This window comes from Melozone crissalis, unplaced genomic scaffold (assembly GCF_028551555.1).
Source record: "Melozone crissalis strain CALT ecotype California unplaced genomic scaffold, PUWL_Pcris_2 ptg000018l_1, whole genome shotgun sequence".
In the NCBI taxonomy this organism is placed as follows: Eukaryota; Metazoa; Chordata; class Aves; order Passeriformes; family Passerellidae; genus Melozone; species Melozone crissalis.
The window spans coordinates 3,397,405-3,415,887 of NW_026535796.1; the positions used below are offsets into that span (position 1 = coordinate 3,397,405).

Below are 18,483 nucleotides of genomic sequence, written 5' to 3' on the forward strand. Positions count from 1 at the left end.
TTCTCTGTCAGTGGGAAGCCATCCCTTCTTTTCCTGTCACTCCATACCCTTGTGAATAGGCTCTCTCCATCTTTATTGGGAACATTTTTTCCTGATGGGAAAGCACTGCTTTTCCATGCTGGGCATTAAAAGCAGAGTGCTCTCCATGAGGGAGACCACAGCGCCATACTGGGTAGTTTTCCAGAGGGAAGGGATGTTGGGAGAGCCCCACGTGTGGCTGAGGGGAGATTTTATTACTCCCTGAATTCTCTGATTGAGGGGGAGGAAGGTTGGAACCAGGCTGTGCTCCCAGGGAACAAGAAACAGGACAAGAGGAAATGGTCCCAACTTGTGCCATGGGAAGTTCAGGCTGGACACCAGAAGGAATTTCTTCATGGAAAGGGTGATGAGACACTGGAAGGGGCTGCCCAAGGAGGTAGTGGAGTCCCCATCCCCGGAGGTGTTTAAGGAATGCCTGGATGTGGCACTCAGCGCTCCGGGCTGGGTGACAAGGCAGGGATTGTCACAGGTTGGACTCGGTGGTCCTGGAGGTCTTTTCCCAGGGAATTGGTTTCTGTGGGACCCTTCTGTGATTCTAGTGGGATCTTTCCGTCATAATTTGGGTAGGGCAGGTGAGCATCAGCCCAGGAGCGGCCTCTGCCCGCAGCAGGGGGATTGGTTCCCGGGATCCCGCCGAGAATTCCCCGCTGGAATCGCGGCCGGCCCGCCACTGCCCCGCCCCGTGGCGCTACCGCCGGCCGCCACCAGGCGGCGCCGCCGCGCCCCGCACCCCCGGTTGTCGTGGCGACCGCAGGTTGCGTAGCGGCCCTTACGCAGTTGACGCAGTGGGCGGCCCCGGCGAGGCGGGGGCGGCCCCGGCAGGGCGGAGGCGGCGTTGGAGAATCGGGGGCCGCAGGGCCCCCGGCATGGAGGAGGCGGCGGCGGCCGCGGCGCTCCCGAGGCGGCGGCAGCGGGAGCGAGGTGAGGGACGGCGATGGGCACGGCGCGGCGGCGGGGGCCGGCGCTGCGGCAGGTGCGGGGGAGCCGGGAGGGCGCTGGCAGGGCCGGGGGAGCGCCCGCCGCCGCCCCCCGCCCCGCTGGGCTGCAGGCCCGCGCCGCCCGAGGGCTCCGGATCCCGCGGGAAGGGCGGCGGTCCCGGCGGGAGGGCCCCGCGCCGTGTGGCCTGCGCCCCGTGGGGAGCGGGGGATTCCACCTGCGCCTCTGGAAAGCCGCCATCCCGGGCCGGGCAGGTGCGAGGCGTGAAGGTGATCCCGGCGCTCGGGAGTCGGGATGCTGCGGTGGGAGGCGGGAGCGGTGCTGCTGGATGTCCAGGGAGAAGCTGCGCTGTGGGTGTGACACAGGGATTCTTGCTCCCAGCTTTTATTACTTCCCGCAGGGAACGGTACCTGACTTGAGCAACGCGGGCGGATGCTGAGCCGCGGCCGTAAAATTCCCAAATTTAGGATCGCGGGCAGCTGCAGAAGTGAGATATCCTTATGAAAGTAAGGGGTATGTCGCTCCGAGATCTTGGAGCTGGGATGCTGCCAGGCTGCTCGGCCAGAATTCCTGCTGTGCCCAATTCTGGGAATTAGTACCTGCTGGTGTATTTGGGACAGGCTTCAGTTGGCATTGGGAATATGGGAATGGGGATTGCCCAGCCTGGTGCATGCCGTGGTCCTTAGAGCCTGCTCCAGGTGGGAAATCATGGAATTATTCACCAAGGTGGGATATAGAACCCCAGGACGTGAAAGCAGCAAAACTCTGGGGAGTGGTGTTAAAGGAAAGGAGTATTCCCAGGTGGGAATATTCATCCCCCCCTGGATGAAACTAAGTGGGGATGAGCTGCTGCATCCTCCTGGCTGGACAGGGAGAAGCATCCGACTTTTTGTGGTCAGGCTGAGTGTTCTTAAATGGGAGATAATGAAATTGTGGGAAGTGGCTCTTGGAAAGCTTTGGGCTCTCCGTGATTCTGGCATTGGCTTGGCTGAAATGTGTATCCTGTGGACGCTGCTGGAAGAAGCTCTCCAAGTTGGAAACCTGAGCTGGGGGAAGGTGTTTGTTGTGCCAGGTGTTGGTTTGCAGGGTCATAAAAGTTGCACGGGGGTCTTAAGGCTGCTGGGGAAATTCCAGCAGTGCCAGCTTGGACTGGGAATGGCTGAGGGGGTCGGGGATGCCCAACAGGGACAAGAGATATGGAAAAGCATCTGTTAGGTGGTAAATGATACCAATAACCTGGAATTTCTGCAGCCAAAACCCTTCAGCAAGGAGCAGGATAAAATTCCCCCTTTAAGTGGGGATTTAAATTGGGAATTTGGGAGTTGGCAGCTCTGCTGTCCAAAATTTTACTCAGGAGGGTCAAAATCAGGGATTTAAGGATATGGACTATGTACTGCAGGTACTGACTTTGACAGTGCTGACCTAAAAAAAAATCCTGATTTGACCCGAATTCCCATTTAAATTAAGGCACTGGGCACTTTTTGCCTGCTACCTGCACAGCCAGATCCAAATTCCAGAGACAGGAAATGCTGAAATCCCTCTGTGGCTGCTGGGAAAGGGGTGGTGAGAAAGTGAAACTTCTCTGGGCTGTGTCCACCCTGTGTTCCCTTTTCAGAGGGCTGGGAAGGAGCAGTTGTGCAATGATGGGACTAAAGGGAAGTGCTGTGCCAGGAGGGAAAGTGAGAAGGGTGGAAATGCTCCTCCCAATGACCAAAAATGTGAGGAATAAAATAATCCCACGTTTTGGAAACTTTGTTAAAATTCGCTGCACAAACAATTACAGCAACCAAAAAACTCCCTCTGCTTGTTTTTTTTCTTGTTGGTTTTTTTTTTGGGTTTTTTTTTGTTTTTTTTTTTTTATTTTGTGTGGGAATCTCAGTCCTGTTCCTTCTGCTCTCCCTCCCCTTGGAAGTTAATTAATTGAGAGCTGGCTGCTCCAAACGAGGTCACTTGGATTTCAGAGCTGCCCTATCATTGTATGGATTTGCAAAATCAGGATTTACGGCTTGTGTGCCTTGGAAATTTTTCCTTAAAGTGGCATAATCCTGGTTTTTGGGGGTCTTTTCCAGGCAGCTGAAGGATGTAGGGAGGAGAAGTGTTCAAATTGGAGGGTGTAAAGCTTGGGAAGCTGCTCAGCTTTGGATGGAGAAGAGTTTGGAGAAGCTTCCAATCATTCCCAGGCCTGGCTGTCATTTATGAAACTTCCTTGGACTAAACCAGCAGGAATTCTCTTCTGTCCCAAACATCCCTGTCCTGTCTGAAGACTTTTTTTTGGGAATTAAGCCTTTATAGCTCCCCTAGACCATGCAGCTTTATTGTGGGGAGCCTTCACCCTACTTTTCCTCCCCTCTCACTCCATCTTTCCCAAATGAATGACCCTTGGTTCCACCTCTGCTCCCAACAGTGATCCAGCTGATGAATAAGAACATCCTGAGCTGGATTGAGCCCTGGATTTTGAGGAATTTCCAGTTAAAGACGCAGCAGTTGAGATGGGGTGAGTGAAACCATTTTAATCTGCTCTTGGAGCTGCAGGGCTGGAGTTTTTCAGGCACTGGGAGCAGATGAAAGTGGCCTTTGTGCCATGGGAAGTGTGACAAATGGACTTTTGTGGGATCTGCAGAGAGTGCTGGGAGGTTTATTCCTGCTGGGATGGATGGGAGTCAATCAGGCTCTTCATTCCAAGCCAGTTGGAGCTGATATTTTTGTTATTTCATACATTATATTGTTAATTTAGGTCTGTTTCTGTACCTTATTGTGTGGATTTTTAAGGAGAGATCAGAGAAAAAAAATCCTTGAAAATTTGCCAGGTGCAGCACCTGCCCAGCTTGGGACTTTGAAAATGGGAGAAATTAGAATGGTCTTCCAGGTTTTGGTAAAAAATGGGAAAGTTTGCCCTGCTGAGGAATATCCTGCCCTGAAATATGAACAGAAATGCTGCTGGACCCTAGCAGGGATTTTGGATACAGGAAGTAATTCCCACAGAGTTTCAGGAAAAATGTGCCCTGTACCTTCAGGCACTCCTTCCTGCTTTTCTTTCCTTTCTCCCCTCTTTCCAGTGGAAGGCAGTGGATTCCTTACCTCTGGATCTCTTTGGGAAGATTAAATAAAAAAAAAGCTTTGGATTATTTTCCTCCTCCTTGCAGCAGGAGCTGGAGATGTGCATGGCAGGCAGAGACTGTCAGGAATTCTGTCCTGGGCTCTTAATCCAGGAGTTTCTTCTTCAACTCAGATCCTTCCTTCACTGCCCTTGTGCTCCAGCAGATCCCTGGAAATCCTCATCCTGCCCCATCTATTGGCATTCCTCCCTCTCTTTGAGGAGCCTTCTGAGCTCCTCTTTGAAGATCTGTGGAATTGCATGAAAATTCCTGGCTTTTTGTTCCCTTCCAGCTGAGAGTTTGGTTCCTACGTGTTCCCTTGGTGTAGAATTAAAACAAGTGGGTTCCTCAGGGCTGCCTTTGAGCTCAATAGGAATTTTTCCCTGAAAACAGGAGACAAGATGTAATTTAGAGCCTTCAGTTCCAAGTTTTCCTGGTGTTTTTAATTTGCCATTTCATCAGGAGTCAGTGGCAAAAATCCCACTCATAGCCATCAGTAAATATGGAAATGCCACCTTAAATGAGCATTTTCCACTACTTTTATCCTCTGGAACATGTTTCCTTGGGATTTCTTGGCCTAGAGGTTTTATTATCCCCACAGATCTGAGTGGTCCTGATTTTGCATCCAGGCAGGCTGCAGGACAGAATCCTTATCCTTGTTCTTTTGGAATAAAATGCTGAATCCCTCAGGCCACCTTAAAACATTTGAACTGGATAATGAGAAGAAACAGGAAAATTCAGGACATTCCTGTTATAGTTCAGTGCAGCAAATAGAAAATGGGGAGGTTGGGATGGAATTCAGCCCTTTCTTCCCTGAAAGGTGCTTTTCTTCCCTGGAAGGTTCCCATTTGGATGTGTCCCACTGCTCCATGTCTGCTGGAAGTTGGAATTTCCACAGCTTTGGATCCTTTGGGATGAAATTTATTATTCTGCCATGGCTTGTCTTTGCAGCCCAGATCCCTGGTGTTGACACAGCCTGGATGTATTTTTGGAATATGGATTTCAGCTCCAAACTGGGAGCCTCTGGAGGTTTGGCTTTTCCCATTGGGTCTGCTAAATGATCCTGCAAATTGGTGCTGTTTTCTCCTGTGGGAAATGAACTGTTTCACCTCCCAGAAAATCAGAACAAGGCAGGTGCTGCTTAGGAGCTTCCAGCATCTCAGCCAGCTGGGGATTGTCCTGAAAAAACTTTATCCTGCTCTGCTTGGATGCCATGATTAGAATCCTGGGATGATTTGGGTTGGAAGGGGCCCTAAAGCTCACCCACTATCCCAGGTAACTCCAAACCCCATCCAGCCTGGCCTTGGACACTTCCATGGAGCCACAACTTCCCTGGGCACCTTATTTCCTGGTGATATCCATATCCTATAAATGTTCTTCATGTACCTCTGGGCCACGTTTAACCTTTGGAAGCATTTCCCCTTTTTGTGACTCCGGGTTTTTTCCGGCTGATTCAGTTGTTTGTCACCATCTCCATGGCACCAGAGCATCCGCTAATGACAACCAGCATTTCCCTAAATGAGAGCATTCAGGGATGAACTGGATTTTTCCTTGCAGAGGGGAAAGCATATGCCCTGTCAGAGGAAGGAGAAAAACTTCCCATAAAAGCAGGAATTTGTGATTTGTGCTGCTCATTTTCTTCCCTGGACAGAGTAGGGAATAAGGGAAAATTTTGTGGAGAGATTTTGTGCTCTGTGGGATTGCTCTTCCCTCTGCCTTTGTCAGTTCTCCCTTATTTTCTAGTGGAAAAAGACACATCCATGTTCCAAAACTGGAAGGATTAGAGCTTTCCTCAAAATTCACTGAGAAATCCAGAGGCAGTATTCCCTTTGTGGAATTGTGGTGTTAAAACTTCTGCAGGAAGCCACAGGTTGCTTTGTCTGGAAAACCTTCTTCCCTCTAAATTTTGTGGCTATTCCTGGATCAATGTGTTGCTTTTGGAAAAGAGTCTTTTGGCCCTTAAAAAAAAGAAGGGATCATGTTTTCTCCCTGAGCTCGTATGAACACCTCCAGTGCCATAATCAAATTTAACTCCATAGGAAACAGGCACATCCCCAAATCCAGTGTTATCCATGGTTATTCCAAGGCCTGATGGAGCCTGAGATAAAGGGATTTGTGGCATGGAACTCTTTGCCTTATGGAATCCCAGCTGGCAAGGAGAATTTCGGGACTCTCTGGGGCCTTGCTCTGACTTTGTGTTCCCCTTGGATGAGGGCGGAGGAATGAGGAGAGGCGAGCTGGGAGGTGGGAAGCATGTGGGAAGCTGCAGAAAATGCTCAGGAATGGGCGGCTGAGTAAGTGTGGAGCCTCCTGGGAATACTGGCAGAGTTGGTGAAATTCCCTTGTGAGGTGGGGAGCGGGAATTTGGGGAGGGAAATCAGGAACATGCCAGTGTTGGAAGTTTCTCTGTTATCTAATGTGTGAGTTTGCAGGATGTGTTTTATTCTGGAGAAAAGGATTGGGGGAATTTCTCATTCCCTACAACTCCATGACTGGATGTGGGAGCCAGGGATTGGGTTCTTCTGCCAGGGAACAAATGACAGGACAGGAGGAAGCGGCCTCAAGTTGACTCAGGGGAGGTTTAAGTTGGATATTGGGAATATTTCTTCATGGAGGAGGTTGTGAAGCCCTGAAGGATGGTGCCCTGGGCAGCAGGGACTGGTGGAGTCCCCTTTCCTAGAGGGATTTAAAATCCATATGGATATGATACTTGGGGATGTGGGTTAGGGGGTTGCTTGTAGGATTTGATAATCCTAAAAGTCTTTTCCAACCTTAACAATTCCATGGTTGTTAGATTTGATAATCCTAAAAGTCTTGTCCAACCTTAATAACAATTCCATGATTCTCTATGTGCAGGCCAGGCACTCCTGAGGGGTTTGATGTTCCCAACTTTTCCCATGTCCTTCATACCAAAATCCATGTTTTGTGTCCATGGATTTGCTGGCTCCTTGCATGTTTGTTCCCCTGAAACCTGGAACCCTGGTTTCCAGCCATTTCTGGGTAGGAACTCCAAGGATTCTCACATTTAGCCTTGATTCCTTGGGACACACAAGGTTTAGCTTAGTCCTCAGTGGGATGATCCTGCCAGATTTTCCTTCTCTTGGGGGGTGACAAGACAGGGAAGCGAACTTTTGGAATTGGGACGTCCGCAAGCGCGGTAAGGACTCGCGGTTCCGGGTGTTTGGGATCCTCTGAGGGGATTCAGGCAGCGGAACTGATCCGAGGTGGCTTTGAACGACTCCGGGCTCACCCAGATCCTTCTGGCTCAGGGGAGCGGAAGGGAATGCGCTGTGTTTGTTCACTGCATGCTCATCCCAGGGCTCGCATTAGTGCAGCGTTCCGTGGCAGCTCCGACCGGGTGGACGAGGTGCTGGGGAGGTGTCACCTGGGCAGGCCGAGGAAAAGGCGGAGTCACTGCCCCAGGGAATGTGGGAATCTCTCCAACACGGAGGATCCTGGACTGTCCTCAGCCAATTATCCTCCTAAAACCTGGGGGTGTTGTGCAATGGATGAGTCAATCGTAGGATATCCCAAGTTGGAGCCCATAGGGATCATTGGAATCCAGCTCCTGTTGTCCCTGGTGTTCCCAGCTGCCATTGTATTTATCCTGTCCTTTTCCAGATGCTCTCCTCGTTTTCCTTTCCGTGTTAATTCTTAATTGAACAACACTTGGAAGCAGGATGTGCATTGAGGAGAGCGAGAGGCACTTCCCACTGCTAAGAAATGAGGCTTCTCGTTCCAGAAAAGCCTAGACAGAGGGGGTTTGGAAAACCAGATGGAATGGGAAGAACTCATCCTGGTTCCTGTTCCTGTAGCTGCAGGATTTTGCCTTTTGTGTGGCAGGGCTGGGAAATGCTGCCCTTTGGAGTGCAAGAAGCGTGGAAGGGTGTGGTCGGAGCAATCCGGAACCTTTTCACCTGAAAGCACCTGATTTATGACACCAAAATCCCAATGTTAACATGGATTTGTTTGGTGAACTGCTCAGCTCTGAGTTCCCTGGGGCTGGGCCAAAACACTCCCTCCTGCCTGGCATGGAAAACGCAGCCCTGGAGCCTCTGCTCCGGAGCACGAGGGCTCAGCATTCCCAAAAACCAGTGAGTTGGCCTTTCTGTTCTTCCAGCAGGTGCTGTTTGGTTAAACTTTAATATTTAGGGAAGTTTTTGGGTGGAGAGTGGGAGCAAATCCCCTTTTCCTTCTGGAATGCTTTCACCATTTCAGTGTGTCAGGGCCTGGAAGTTTGACATGGATAGGAGGAAAGCAGATGGATCTTCTGCCTCAGTGTCCAGAGGTAAAAGGTTTTGTGCCAGAGGGTGTGATACTGGAATTCCTGGTTGTCCAGGCTTGGATAAGCAGGAGATCCCGTTCCAAGACAACGTGACCATTTGTTGCTCTGTACTTTAGACAGCTGTCCTGGTGTTTGCTCAGCTCCTTACACCTGACTGCAAGGGTTTTCCAAGGAATTTCCATTTAAAACTGGAGGTTTTGTTGAAACTCTGGGGTTTTTTTTGGGGAGAAAAAGTGACAAATCCCATTAGGAGAGAGGAAAAGGGAGGAATTTAGGACTTGGTGGCCCCTGGGGCTGTGGCTGCTGCTCCCTTTTTGGAGGAGAAATGAGAGAAGTGTCCTTTTACCTTTCCCAATGTTTACAGTATTCCAGCTGCTGAGGCTCCATTAGACATTGCTGCTCTTGGGAAAGGAGATGAGGTTGGAAGTTCTCATGTTCCTATGGGAACAGGGAGTTGCAAGGGAGTTTTCATTTATAAGAAGATTTTTCGGGAAAGGTAGGAAAGGGATTTAATTTCTGACTTAAGTGGGAAACCAAGATTCCTTCTCTCCCAGCTGGCTCCTGGCTCTGACTTTTCCCATTCCAGGCTGCTCCGTGGCCTCGGAGTTAATTACAAGTTGGATAAGGAGATGCCCGAATCCACCCTGCTGTTGTTTTGCTGACTCAGCAGCTCAGAGCTCCTTTTTTGGGGGGGGGGGGGGGGGGCAGCAAAAAGACCACTCTGGATTCCAGATGCTTGTGGAGCAGGGTTAGGAACCCCCTTGGGATGAGTTTTCCATGTTAAGCTGTTCCTGAATCTGCTTTTCCCACCTCCTTGGAAGTAGATAAGATGTTCAGGACAGAGAAATCTTTTTTCCCAGTGCAGCTGTTGTTTAAGTAGCTCCCAAGGAATATGGGACTTTGCCCAGTCCTGTCTGCATGCCTCTTCCTGGGAATATTGCCCCATGTGTGCTCAGAAAGGCTGGAAGGGGGGGGGGGAAATTCAGGAAAACAGTTGTGTGAGGGAAGAGGAATTGCAGTCCCAAAGTTCACTTAGAAAATGGAAATGGGAAATAGATGAGAGGTCAGTTAAGGAAAAACTGTGTTTTTTAAATGAGTTTCCAGCCAAATCCAATGGAAAACAGGCACCTGCCATGGGATGGGGCCTGGGTTTCAGTGTGCTGGGATCCTGACTGAAGCAGCTGTGCAGTTTTTCCCTGTGGGAGCTTCCCTGGGGTTCTTCTGCCACTGCACCATGGCTGGGTTGTGGTCAGCGCATCTGGGACTCTTGCCTGAGGCATCCAGTCCCTTAATTTGTCATAAATCTGGGATTTGGGACTTCTGCCTGAAGGTTGTCATCCCTTATTTTGTAATAATGGGATTGTCTTTTTTTTCCCCCCCCTAAATTTGTATTTTCCATTAATTAGTGGCTGTTATTAATTATGACTTAGTACTTTAATACTTCAATTTTCCATGTTTCCAGTGCTGCAGAATGGAATTTGAATTCATCTGTCCCTTTGGAGGGCAGGGAAGTTTCAGCTCTCTGGTTAAAGGGGAGCTCTGCCTTCCTTGGAGCCTTTTTCCTTGGAACTATTTTGGGAACATGACTTCATCTTCCTCCTGGAGCGGGGGAAAAGCCCACCCCAGAAACGTGGGGGATTCAGAGCTTCTGTTCTTCCCTGTAGAAAATCACGGAATTGCGCCTCAGATTTCCCTGAAATGGGGGTGTTGGATCGTGGTAGGAGGGAGAAGGGGTGAGTTGTGTGCTGCTGGTGGACGGATCTGCATTCTCCAGAGGTCACTCCTTGCTGGCAGCCCAGAGCAGGAATGGATTCCTGGGTGCTGGCAGCTGAGGGAGGGGTGTTAAAGAGGCAGCTCCTGCTGGCTTTTCCAGTGATCCCAGCCCCTTCCCTCCTTGTTTTCTCTTGGATGTTTACCTCTGGATTCTTTGGCTCCCATCCTGGTAATGCTAAACCCTGTGGTGGACTTGGGAACAGCTGCATGAGGGTGGAGGTGAGATTTTATCCCAAACATTTCAGAGCTTGGATTGTCCCTTCCTATCCCCCTGTTCCTTTCCTGGTGGAAACACAGATTTTTCCCTTTTTGCTGTGTTGTCTCCTTCCTGACTTATCAGGGAGAGAGTGAAGAAGGGATGTGTGGGCTGCTGGTGCTGGAATTTAAAACTTCCTCATGGAAAGGGACGGGGTCACCCCAGTGTCCTTTTTACCTTTTCCAGCTTCAGTCTGGCAACTGGAACACCTTGAAAATTCCAGCCAGGAAATCATGTAACTGAGGGGGGAATTATTCCTACTGTCATTCCATAACCTGATTCCTTTACTCCAGAAGGATCATTTGAGCTCTTTTGCTGGACACTGATCCCAGCTGGGAACAACAAATATGGTGGAGGGAGGAAGAAACCTGTGGACATGGAGTTTTTCCAGCTTAAGGAATGCTTGGGTTCATCCTGTGCTGGACAATTCCAGGCTGGATGCTGGAGCTGGATATTCCCTGGGTCTGTGTGCTCTGCTCTTTCCCTCTTTGCAGTGAAAATAAAATCATTCAACATCCATGGGATCTTTATAAATCCTTAAATACCCATGGGAAGTTGCAAAAATGGGAATGTCAGCAGTTGGAGACATTGATTGATTTCTTTTTTCCCCACTGGAGAAGGTATGTTGTCTGTGGAATGTGGGAAAGACTGTCTGGGAAGGTGTGTGAGAGGCTCCTGGAATTCTGGGAGCTGTTAGGAGTGCTCAAGAAATCCCTTCTCCAAGAGACCTTTGGAATTCTTTTGGTATTTTGAAAAAAAATCAAAGCCATCTGACAAGCCAGGTGACAAGTGGCACTTGAGTTGTGCCAGGGGAAGTTTTAGGTTGGATACTAGGGAAAATTCCTTCATGGAAGGGGTTGCAAAGCTTTGCAACAGGCTTCAGGGGTGGAATCCCCATTCCTGGAAGGATTTAAAATCTGCATTTATGTGGCACTTGGGATAGTTGTGGTGGCCTTGGCAGTGCTGGGGAATGTTGGAATGGATGATCTTGGGGGGTTTTTCCAACCTGAACTATTCCATGATCCAATTGTCCATGCTGTTGGACACACAGAAGTCTCAGCCTGGCATTTGAGGACAATTTGCCTCTCCCCTGGGCTGTGGGATCCCAAAACATCTCCACAAGGATGCAGGCAAAATTCCTGTTATTCCTTATCAAAAAGACTGGGAATATTTTGCCTTGCTGCCCAGAAGAGAACTGTAGGAGATCTCAGTTTGTGCCTGTCCTCGGAATTTAAGGCTGAGGGAAGGAACTGAGGCAAAAACAGGCACAGGATTGGGATGGAGAAGAGTCAGACCTGGGCAGGGATAATTCCTGATCCTTCAGAGCTTGATTATGATTCTTTAATCAGCTGTATTAATTACAATATCATATTGCTCCCAGGTCTCTGAGCTCTGATCAGGGATGAGGATGTGAACTGAAAAAGATGGAATAAAGGAATTTTTTATGGCTTTGGAAGTTCACTTGTCCTGGCAATAACAGAATGAGTCACCAAACCCCAACTCTGATGCCTGTGATCTCTTCCCAGCTGATTAGAACATTCCCACCAAGAGCTCTTCCAGGCATTTCCTTTTGAAGCTTAATTGAAAAAGCTCTGGATGATTGGATACTTCATGGTTAATTATAAGATAATTAAAGGAAAGCAAGGAAAATCCACACCTGGACAAATCCTGCTGAAGGAATCTCTGCAAAGGCACTCAATTTAATTACCAGGATGGCCACGAGTTGCCTCAGGAATGAGAGGAAAAAGGAATTTCTTTTCCAGCAGCCTCAGACTGGTTGGGCTGGGAGCCAGGGGCTTGTCTTGTCCTGAAGTAGATCCCAATGAACAGCTTTTTTTGCATATAATCCTGTTAGGATTATAAATTCAAGTGTGAAATTCGTTTGGAATTTGTGTCTGCTGAAGGAGGGGAAATCAATTGCAAAATGCGTCCCTGTGCTGTTGGAGCAGGGATCCTTCTCGTTTTCTGAGGATTGCCAACTTCCCTGAACGAGATTTGAGCTCCTTTTGTCTATGGAAAAATGGAATTGCTTTCCTTTGCTTTCCAAAAGCTGCGGGGGTGTTGAGTTCAGTAAAGAGGGATTGGGATCACCTGGCCATGGTCCAGGATGTCCAGCAGCCAGGTGGGAAATCCAGGTACAGCCCTGAGGATGATCCTGCTGGGATGGAAAGGTGATGTTTTTCCTGTTCAATTCAGACATGGATTGAGGACAGGCTGGGATTGCTGGGAATGTTCAGCCTGGACAAGAGAAAGCTCCAGGGAGACCTTAGAGCTTCTTCCAGAGCCTAAAGGGGTTCCAGGAGAACTGGAGAGGCACTTGGGACAAGGGCCTGGAGGGACAGGACAATGGGAATGGCTTCCCACTGCCAGAGGGCAGGGATAGATGGGATATTGGGAAGAGATGCTTCCAAGTGAGGATGGCAAGGCCCTGGCATGGATTTCCCAGAGAAGCTGTGGCTGCCCCATCCCTGGAAGGGTCCAAGACCAGCTTGGCAGGGTTTGGAGCAACCTGGGATAGTGCAAAGTGTCTTTCCCCATGGCAGGGGCTGGCTGGAATGGGATGAACCTAAGGTCCCTTCCTACCCAAGCCATCTGGAATTAGGGATAGTTTTAGGAGAAGCACATTCATCTCATTTTTGGGATCCTCCTATTTATATTTTAGCAATCACATGGTTGATTTAGTTTCTGGATCATCTCCTGCTGCTTCTAGTTGCCTCCTGCCATGGTCTGACATTCCCCAGCTCCAGAACTGGTGCATTCCCACATGTGGCCAGTTCATTTTTCCTGCTCCCTGTTCCCTTGGGGAGGATTGTTCCTGGTTTTCTGTGGTATAACCAATTGTTAGGAACAGTCAGTTCCAATCTGTGCCATTCAGTTTGTGCCTGCACAGCTGCTGGGAGCCAAGGAAAGCTTTTCCAGGGATTTCTTCAGCTGCAGCTCTGCTCTTGTCACGTGGGCTCTCTGCTTCTGCCTCACCTCCTTTCACCTCCCGCTTGTCCAGCTTTTCCAAATGAATTCTGGCTCTGGAGCTGGTGGCTGAGAGGGCAGGGACAGTGTCCCTGGAGTGACAACTTTCCAGGCTCCTTCCAAGCTCTGTTGAAGGACTCCCCCATAACAAGGGAAAGTGAGGAGGGTGTGGAAACATGGAGAGTGGTGGTAACAGGGAGAAAAATCCCAGAATAGGTTGGGTTGGGAGGGATCTGGAATGTGATCCAGTTCCATCCCCCAGCCAGGGGCAGGGACACCTTCCACTGGCCCAGGTTGCTCCAAGCCCCAGCCAAGCTGGCCTTGGACACTTCCAGGGATGGGGCAGCCACAGCTGCTCTGGGAAATTCAGGGTCTCATCACCCTCACAGGGAAGAATTTCTTGCCAATATCCCACCTAATTCCACCCTGTGGCAGTGGGAAGCCATTCCCATTGGCCTGTCACTTCATGCCTTAATCCAAAGTCCCTCTCCAGCAATCTTGGAATCTCTCCAGGCACTGGAAAGAGCTCCATGGTCTCACTGGAGCCTTCCCTTCTCCAGGCTGAGCAAGGTCAGCATATCAAGGAGACACCTGGAGTGTCCATTAGGGAATAAGCATGGAAGCAGGAGGAGATTCCTGGTGCCATGGCTGCAGCCAGGAATGTGTGGCTGTGCTACCTGTGGCACCGAGTTTGCTGGATATCAGAGTGTAGATACAGGAATCAGCAGTTCCAACTCCAGGATCTGTAGTGATGAATCCACAGGGAGAAACAGGCACAAGGAATCTGTGTCAGCGGGAAAAAGTTGGAGTAAATATGTGTGAGTAATTCCAGGAGTCAGAGCTGGAAAACCTGTGGAAATTGAGGAGATGTAAAGCTGCCTTATGGAATTAAATAATTCCTGAGCTTGAAACTGAATCCCTATCTCCTGGCTGTCCCTGGGGGGCAGTGGGCAGGGCTGGATCCCTGCTGGGGAGGGATGGGTGTTGTGGCTGCCAGGGGAGCACAGCACTCGAGAGCCTGGAGAAACTGCGGATCAGCTCCACGTGCAGGCTGTGGGTGGTGAGGAGGCGGCATGTGTGTGCTGGGATTTGGAAATGCAGCTCCTGGAGTGTCCAAGGAGAAGGGAATGTGGAAAAATAAATATATTTAAGGCTTAAATATGACACAGGATCAGGGAAGCCTGGGCTTGATTCATCCTTGCTTACATAAGCAAAAGGAAAAGAGGATTCCTGCTTTCCATCACAAATCTGAGATTCAGGAAGAGTCTGGAGAGTTCAGCTTGGCAGGATTCAGCTCAGGATTGCCGTTCTGAGTTGCTTGGTTGTCATTAGGGAGGCACTGGATGGGTAGGAATTCCTAGGAAAAGGAGAAGGAAGCATTTGGTCCATTGGTCCTGGTGGTTTGGAGTTGTGTGGAACCAGTGCTATTTGTTTCCTGTGGTGATTCCAACAACTTTGTCCCAAGCATCAGATGGAGGAAAAGCAGGCTGGTAAGTTCCAGGATTTGTGTGGGAATTTGGGACTTAATTCCATAAACTTGGGAGAGAGTTGGAGCTGCATGTGCTGCACTGTTGGTGGTTTTCCATGTGCTCTTCCCCAGTGAGCTCCATGTTCCTAATGGACAATGGGCCTTTTTGGGATAGGGTGAGAGAGGAGCTGTTGGGGTGTGGGAGGAGGGAGCTGCTCCTGAGGGTCTCCATGAGGGCTGGAATTTTGGGGTCCCGCAGCACTGGAAAAAGTGATTTATTCCTAGGAGCAACCACTGAGGCAGGAAAAGTTTTCCCAAGCTGTTGTTTGAGTGAGCTGGAGACCTGGAATCTGCCTCTCCTTTCCTCATTCCCTCCCTCCTTCCCTGCTCCTGCTTTCTTTGGATTTGCACTGTAATTAGCAGTTTTATGGGAGCTGGGGCAGAGCTGGCAGCTTCCTTCAGAAAACTGTTCTCCAGGTGGGAATGAAGCAGGATTCTTCTGCTGGGAATGCTCAGCCTGATGCTTTCTTTTACTACCAGGGCTATTCCCATGCATTGAGGTGGAAGCCTTGGGATGGGAGGGGCAGAAGCACATGAAGCACATTTCTTGGGAAGTTGCAGCTGGAAATCCAGAGTTAGGCTTGAAATGTTCCCTTTGAGCTTAGGAAAAAGGGGGAGACGATGTTGTCCATGTCCATATCCCAGCCATGAACATTTCTGGGTTGAAATTCCCACATCTGTGCTGTTGTACATTTAAAATTCCCACCTGAACAGGTGTTCCTGTCCTGGCCCTTCCCCAGACAGGACTTTGGTGTTTGATCCTTGCTTCCAGGATAAACATGGAAGTGAAAGTGGACACATTCAGTGTGTAAAGAAGCCCTTGGATAGCAGCAATCCTTTGGATGCTGGTGATTAGTTCACAGGATCTTGCTGGAAAAACATGAATTCAGGGTTTGTTTTTTAATCCATAAATATTCCTGTAGGTTCTGGTTTATCAAATGAGCTTGCAGAAATAACTGATTCCAGGATATCGTGATGTTGGTTTGATTTTCACTGGAGGCTGGGAAAAATCTGGAATTGGGGCCAAGAAGCAGATGCTACTTAATCAAATGCAAGATTGATGCTTTCCAAGATATTGGAAAGTGGGAATCTGGGAGGGTTTGGGGAGTTACAGGAAAAGGCAGAACACAGAAATGGCATTTTCAGGGAATTCACAGCATTCAGGAGTGTTCCCTCTTGAACATACTCCCACAGGATGAGGTCCTCAAATAGGCTGGTGGTGGCATCCACTGGAAGTTTCGCTTGGACTTTGGGAAGTATGACCTCCATGACCTCTTTCCAGGCTGATTTCTAGGAATGTGGGATACAGGCATGTCCTCAGCCAAGGAAACAAACAGGGAGACGGTGAGGGAAATAAACAGGCAGCGTCAGGAAAATGGGAATAGGTCATATCCAGGTCAGGTTTAGGCTGTTTGAAGCCATTCCCAAGGTTTTTGAGCCTGGAAGTGTCACAGATCCAGGATTCCTGTTTAATTGAGGACAAATTGTATTGAGAGAAGATGCATTTGGGTATAGATTACCAAAAAATCTTTCCAGATTGCCTTGATTCCCAGCATTTTAGACTTGCAGTTGGGCATGTCATGGAATATGAGAAGAGGAAAACTCCTGAGATAAGTTGTGGGATACAGAAAAAAGGCCAAATAGGGAATGCTGGTGAGCAGGGAGTAAGGAGCTAGAGGCCCTGGAATTCCATTTGTGTTCTTCTTTCCCCTTCAGTTCCAGGAGGGAGGGAAATAATCCCTAGTTTAAATTTCCTTAGGATCGTTCCTGGGAGATGAGCAGAGCCAGCATTGCCTCCTATGCCGGCAGATGCACGTGGAGGGAACCTCTCCCTGACGATTCCCATGGCTCCGGAGCCTGGAGCCGCCTCTCTGGATGCGCTTCTCCTCTCCAGCACATTTGTGGGGAGGGGGGAGCAGGGAAGGAGTGCCAAGGAATGGTGTTGACCACACAGTTTTCCCGAGTTTGGCAGGGATTTTGTGTTCTCCCACTTCTTTCGCTCTCCTCGTGTTGGCAGCGGTGGTCCCGGCGCCGCTCCCGGTGGCTTTCCCTGCATGTGACTCATCCCCAGGGAATTCCTGAAGCAATGAGTCAAGTTATTGGGAAAACTGTTTGCCCACTAGTGTAAACTAGGGAGCCAAGAAGCTGCTTGCAGGAGGGAAGAGAGGCAATTCCTTTTGGGAATGACTGGGCTTCTGCTCCCTCTTCCCAAAGACGTCGCTTCCAGATGTGCCAGAACGGGGATGTGTCTCTGAATTCAGTATCTCACCTGGATATTTGCTCCTTCTGCTTTTTTTCTGCCTTTTTGAAAAGGAGGCTGAGCTGATAAGCATTCCAGGGTGGAGTAAAACTGTCAGGAATTTGCCAGGATTGTAGTGGAAAATAGCTTTCCCTAAAGATATGAGGCTCCATCCAAAATTCTCCTTGTGTAACTACTGGTCACCTCTTGGATTTGCCCTGGCTGGCTTCATCCAGCCCTTGGAGTTTTGGCTATAAATAACTCAGAGACCATGTGCTTTCCAACCAGGAATTATCAAGTTCTGTGTGTGGCTGTGGGATATTCCAGCAAAACCAAGGTTTGGTGGTTCCCAGTAAATATATCCAGGGAGCTGTTGTTGCACACCTGGGAGCAGATTTGGGATGCCGGGAGCATTTATTGCTGTATCCACCACCTCATCCAGCTATTCCTTTTGTATTCGCTACCCCATTCAAACCAAGCTTTCCTTGTTGTAGGGGATTTTATTCCCCTGTAGAACACGGAGTTGTGCTTGAGATCCCAAATTGATTGGAATTTATTACATTTTCCCCCGTGGCAACTTGGCCGTTATTTTTGCCGGAGCTCGGAGTGGTCGGGAAGCTGCCCGTGGGCTCTGCCGGCACAAGCTGTGGGTGGAATTGCGGAGCTGCCGGCACCGAGACAACGATTGGGGGTTGTTTTTAACTCCGTTCCTGGCAGCACACTGGGACTCTGTGTGACAGTTCCTTCTCCACTCCCAGGTTCCTGAAAAAGTGGTGCCTCCCCTTGTTTCTCAGCCAGGTGTTTGTGCGCGCTTTGGGTTTTCCATAGGCTGGTGAGTCTGGAGCTCTGGAGTTAAGGTGTGCTCTGGTCGAGGTCAAGGAGAAAAGTTCTGGGAATCTTGGAGGTGTGAGTGAGGCTTTTCCATCTCTTTCCAAGCATTATTCTCCCTTTCATTTAGGCAGCTGGAGTATCTCCAGACTTATCCCTACAAACCTCTTCTTTATGCCCAGGGATGGTTGCTGAGGTCTGGAATTAATAAAGCCCTGTGGATCCTTCACCAAGGGGGACATGGAAGTGCTGGACGATGTCCAGGGAAGGGTTTGGAGCACAAGGAGCAGCTGGGGGAGTCAGCCTGCAAAAAATGAGGATCAGGAGGGATCTTCTCACTCTCCACAAATCCCTGACAGGAGGGTGCAGTCGGGTGGGATCAGGCTCTGCTCTCAGGGAGTAAGTGGCAGGATGAGAAGAAATTGCCTCAAATTGCACCAGGGGAGGTTTAGGTTGGATATTAGAGAAAATTCCTTAATGGAAAAGGTCTCAAAGCATTGGAACAGGCTCCAGTGGTGGAATTCCCATCCCCAGAGG

General features: G+C 49.5%; 1 protein-coding gene across 5 annotated transcripts in view; it reads left to right on the forward strand.

Annotated features, from left to right (window-relative positions):
• DAGLA (diacylglycerol lipase alpha) overlaps positions 1–18,483 on the forward strand; it is a 54,438-nt gene that overhangs the window by 1,658 nt on the left and 34,297 nt on the right. For 3 of the 5 annotated variants that reach the window (XM_054275102.1, XM_054275104.1, XM_054275099.1), the window contains exons 1-2: positions 877–960; positions 3,380–3,469. The gene's annotated coding sequence lies outside the window, so the exon portion shown is untranslated. Of the gene's footprint in view, positions 1–876; positions 961–1,210; positions 1,230–3,379; positions 3,470–18,483 lie in introns of those variants that run through there. The other 2 variants (XM_054275103.1, XM_054275101.1) reach the window with 2 other exon arrangements.